Source organism: Salvelinus namaycush, chromosome 13 (assembly GCF_016432855.1).
Source record: "Salvelinus namaycush isolate Seneca chromosome 13, SaNama_1.0, whole genome shotgun sequence".
Classification (NCBI taxonomy): domain Eukaryota; kingdom Metazoa; phylum Chordata; class Actinopteri; order Salmoniformes; family Salmonidae; genus Salvelinus; species Salvelinus namaycush.
Genome location: NC_052319.1, coordinates 16,691,844 through 16,697,783, shown reverse-complemented (window position 1 = coordinate 16,697,783; position 5,940 = coordinate 16,691,844).

Sequence of the window (5,940 nt, the reverse complement as noted above, 5' to 3'; positions counted from 1 at the left end):
GTCACAGGGAGAAATGGGAGAATTAATGCAATCTCTCGCGTTAAGCAAAGTGTGTCAGACTGACTCTGCTGTTCACGTCGTGGCGCGGTATTGTAGAGGCAACAAACAGCACAGCCCACTCAGTTTGTCAACAATAGTACGGTTGGAACAGAATTGAAATCAAGACTGTTGAACATAATAAACATGTACTGTTGTGTAGACAGTATTAAAGACTGGCTGCATGTACTGTTGTGTAGACAGTATTAAAGACTGGCTGTGTAGACAGTATTAAAGACTGGCTGCATTGGATATTGAGAATGAAGAGATTCTTTGTTTAAAAATGTGTGAAGATTAGTCTTCAAATTTAACCAAAAAGTAGATGCATTTGGTCACAGGTGGAAGGCTATCTTTCCTTACTCCTCCACTGATTGTATAAGGTATTATTACTATGAAATTTGAATAGATGTCACCCCTCTTTACAGACCAATTGGGAGAGACGATAGGATAACCAACAGTTATGAAGCTATGAATCACTGCGTGCCTCTGATAGAACAGTTAAAGTCATGGCAGAGATTAGGTAATATTGTTACATCTTAGTTTATTCTGTGACAACCTTTAGATTGTCCACATCACTCTTACTTTTGTTCCAATATTCACACTGGGATCATCTAGCATCCTTCCATCGGTGGATTCATTGAGTTATCATTCACTAACACCTGATTTAATATTATCCATAACCGTGGACAGGGTTTCTATTCCCTCCTGATTATGAACAACCCTAACCCTAGCTTCATGTCCACATCCCGCTTCAACCATAACCCTAGTCAACCACAACCCTAACCCTAGCTTCATGTCCACATCCCGCTTCAACCATAACCCTAGTCAACCACAACCCTAACCCTAGCTTCATGTCCACATCCCGGTTCAACCATAACCCTAGTCAACCACAACCCTAACCCTAGCTTCATGTCCACATCCCGCTTCAACCATAACCCTAGTCAACCACAACCCTAACCCTAGCTTCATGTCCACATCCCGGTTCAACCATAACCCTAGTCAACCACAACCCTAACCCTAGCTTGATGTCCACATCCCGCTTCAACCATAACCCTAGTCAACCACAACCCTAACCCTAGCTTCATGTCCACATCCCGGTTCAACCATAACCCTAGTCAACCACAACCCTAACCCTAGCTTCATGTCCACATCCCGGTTCAACCATAACCCTAGTCAACCACAACCCTAACCCTAGCTTCATGTCCACATCCCGGTTCAACCCCAACCCTCAACTCCAACCTTAGCTTCATGTCCATAACTTGGTTCAACCCTAATCCTAGAATCAATTACAACCCTATTCTGTCTACTACACATCCACCATTCCTCTACCCATGCCCTCTGTACCATGCTCCTAGTAGCTGTAGACTAGCAGAGCAGCCACAACAGACTCAGGTCGCGACCTGACGACGCCGTAAAGCCCATAACAATGCCTTCCGTCTACCCCGTCGCAAAATGCCACCCCACTGTAAAAGGTTTTATAGCAGAGTCCATAAAATACTGAATGCATTAAACGTTTTCATTGGCCTGTTAAGACACGTTGCTTTGAACAGTTGGTGTCGTGTGTACTGCATGTGTGTGTTTACTGTATGAGTTGTGTGTTCTGAAAGTGTGTGTGTGTTTGATTTGTACATGACTGTTGATCTAGGACTGTGTTACTCAAAAACAGCCGACTTGTGACCACTTTCCTCATTTTGATTTAGGAAAATTCGGAATATCCCCAATTTAAGTCGGATGGAAACATGAATAAGATGTGTTTGTTTGTCCCTCCCTTTATTTTGATAATCTACCATATTTGTTATTAGTTTCTGATAAGAGCAGAATCATTAAATCCCTTTTATAGCTAGGTTACAGTATATTTCCAGAGATTACGGTTTTATGAAAGTTTTTAAGGAGTTGACATAGTCTACTTTGTAATAAGGTAAAGAAGGAAAAGGCTATACAACCTAACCCATGAGAATCAACGTACCGTGATCTCTCGCTATGTCTTGGTGTTACATTTGGAGTCTGTTGTCACTCCCTATCCTATCCCCTCCACTCATGCGTACAGCCAAGTGAGAATAATTCTCTCCCTGGTAATTAAAGTATTTTATTTTTGCCACGGGTCAAATAAAGGGAAACAGTTCATTCCTTAATGTGTAGGTCGATTTAATGTGTAGGTCGGCTAGATTGTTGCTGGAGGTTCTGAATCACTAGATTGTGGCCCTGAGCACAGGGCTTGTTCACTCGTCTTAGCCTCACAATGAAATATACTTCCATACATCCATGAACTATGGCGATATCATTTTTCCTCATGTCTAAGGCTAATGCCATTTTTCAAGAAATAACTGACTCCTGCAGATAGTTTCCCTATATGACGGACAGTATTATTGTGAATATTAAAATTACAATTAGCTTTTTTTGTAAAAATAAACTCTTTAGAGAGATGGAAGACAGAGAAAAAGCCTCTGCTATTTGAATTTGAAAGTAAGAAAATGTTGGTTTGGGGCATTTTGAAACTGGTGGATTATCAACAAAGAACAGCAACATTAATTTCACGCATCAGAAAAAAGCCTGGTTCCGTTCTCTTGGTTCTGAGGCTGTCTGATTCTAGACTGAAACAACACCTCCAGCATGGAATGACAAACTCAAAGAAAGACAAAAACAAAGACTGGTCTGGGGAAATGTGTTTATGCAAATGTACATGTGCACATGTGGATATGGATAAGGCACAACTGTTTTCCTCATTACATCTGATATAGGTTTCTATGTGGGAAAGACCTGTTATTCCACTCTGGAGACTGAGTGAGATGCTGAATAAAGATGTTGATCATCTCTCCAATGGCTTTATTATAACTGTCAAGGTCTTTGAGAATAATCTATTTCCTACATGCAAACCGTCAGTTATTAATCAGGTATTTTCTGAAACATTGCAGGCTAAGTGCTAATTATGCAGTAATAACCTATGAATAATAACCACCGTTTAATACCATTTAATATCAGGCAGTTGGGAATAATGATTTGTGAATTGAATACACTGAACAAAAATATAAACGCAATGTAAAGTTTTGGTCCCGTGTTTCATGAGCTGAAATAAAAGAAATGAGCTGAAATAAAAGCTTATTTGTCTCGTTCTGCGCACAAATTTGTTTACATCCCTGTTAGTGAGCATTTCTCTTTTGCCAAGATAATCCATCCACCTGATCAAGAAGCTGATTAAACAGCATGATCATTACACAGGTGCACCTTGTGCTGGGGACAATAAAAGTCCACTCTAAAATGTGCAGTTTTGTCACACAACACAATGGCAAATATGTCTCAAGTTTTGAGGGAATGTGCAATTAACATGCTGACTGCACCAGAGCTGATGCCTTTGGGTTATGATATGGGCAAGAATAAACTACGGACAACGAACACAATTGCATTTTATCGATGGCATTTTGAATGCACAGAGATACCGTGATGAAATCCTGAGGCCTATTGTCGTGCCATTCATCCGCTGCCATCACCTCATGTTTCAGCATGATAATGCACGGCCCATGTCGCAAAGCTCTTTACACAATTGCTGGAATCTGAAAATGTCCCTTCATATGAATATGCCTGCATATTCACCAGACATGTCACCCATTGAGCATGTTTGGGACGCTCTGGATCGACATGTACGACAGCGTGTTCCAATTCCCCCCAATATCCAGCAATTTTGCACAGTCATTGAAGAGGAGTGGGACAACATGCCACAGGCCACAATCAACAGCCTGATCAAATCTATGCGAAGGAGATGTGTCGCGCTGCGGTGGTCACACCAGATACTGACTGGTTTTCTGATCCATGCCCTACTTTTTTTTAAGGTGTCTGTGACCAACAGGGGCAGAGGCGCAACTTTCGCTGGTGACAAGGGGCACATGCCCCCCCCCCCCCCACAGATTCTGAAATTGCATTTTTGTCCCCCATAGTTTTATCATTGCGCTGTGTTACAAAACGCGTCTCTGGTGTGCTTTAGGACCATGCGGATGCCTCAGAGCAGTCGGGTAGGCTGTTTTCTGGTTTCAGCTTGCTGGATTTAGGACCGCAGAGACACCACAGAGCAAACAGGCTGTTTGAAGGCAAAGCTTCTGAAAGGCTGGCATATAAGACCAGCACAGGAGAGATGAACAGAGGTAGCTGCTGTCTGTGTTGCGATTTATCTCTGAGTTGTAAAAGCAAGCAGAGCAGAAACTGGCTACTCTTTAGTTGGCTGATCTAGCTGGCAAGGTAACTACTGTTTGACAGAAGAAAAATATATAGATTCACAGTACTGAGCTAGTAGTGTAACAGACATGTTACCTTAGCTAATGTTTCATCCCCCCCCCCGACTGAGGTGAATGAACTACTAGCAGCTAGTTAGCTAGCTAGTAGCTACCACAGCCAGCTCAGCTCTAGCTAGCCTCTAACTATCTGTCAGAAAACAGTATCTAACAGCTGTTGTGTGTTTGGAAATGTTTTGTAGCCTTTGCTTTGTCCCTTTTCAACGGAGGTACATTTGATGATGTACCATTGTACCATTAGCTAGCAGAGCTAGCCAAAAGCTGGCTAACATTAGCTAGTTAATTAGCTAGCTCGCTAACTTTAGCTATTATTTTTGCCTCAATCACACCAGAGCTAAATCAAACGATGAAACCAGTGGCCAAATGATTGAAGACCGATATTCTGACGTTTTTTCAGCGCAATGTGAGTTTTTATTAGTCAGTATAGCAATGTAATGTTTTTGAACTGTCAGTTTCCCTAGCTAATTCCCTACTTTTCACACTGACACAGTATATACAGCTCTACAGGATTCACTGTCATGGTACACAGTCATTACACAACACTATGCTCATCATGTCTTAGCAGGATCAGATGGTGACAGGTGTCCCTGCAGCGTCAGACATCCAAGGAAGACCAGTCTACATAGCTCAGGTAAATTTTGCAGTATATTATAACTATGAGTGAATGCATACAAAGTTCCATCTTGAGTTGATGGGTAGGCTACAGTCTGAGATCTGGGAATAATGGTAATTTCAATTGTTGAACCATTGATTCTATTCATGGATAATATAATGTATACTAATGTCATTCTTTGTCATGCCAGTGACAGTGACAGGGGTCTAATCAGGGTCAGGCAGCCAGGGAAGACCAGTCTGTGACAGAGCTGCAGATACAACACTTTATTTTCTCTGTACAGAAAACATGGGACAAGCAAGAAGCTTAAAAGATTTAAACTATTTTAAAGCAGTCTGACAAACCTCTAAAGTTGATTTCCAAACTGTACCAAGGGTTGATAGAGGCTTTTCCCGATGACACAAAACATGTGAAACAAAAATGTGAGGAAGAACTGGGAGATGATATTGATGATGATGAATGGATACAAATATGTTTGAATGCCCAGTCATGCTCATATAATCTCAGACATAAATTATTACAGTTTAAGACCATCCATAGAATGTACTATATGCCAGTGAAACTGGATATAATGCACACAGAAATGTAATTATTCTGCTGGAGGTGTAAAACACAAAAGGGAATATATTTGCATGTAAGGTCTTGTGAAGGCTGGATGAATTCTGGCAAAGAGTATGTTATTTTATCTCAGCATGTCTACAGATTCTCCCTTTGCCCTTTTTTTGTTTGCTTGGAAATGTTGAAACTGGAAACTTATCAGAAGAAACAGTGTAACCTAGTATTTATAGTGGCTAAGAAATGCATTGCAATTAATTCAAAATCAAATTTTATTGGTCACATACACATATTTACAGATGCTATTGCAGGTGTAGTGAAATGCTTGTTGGAAGGTTGGTTATCCTCCCACAATGGATGGAAGAAATGTCAAGTTATGTATCACTAGATTTGATTTATGACAAGATGAAGGGTATGCTGTGCAACTTTCATAAGGTCTGGATGCCTTATATGGAA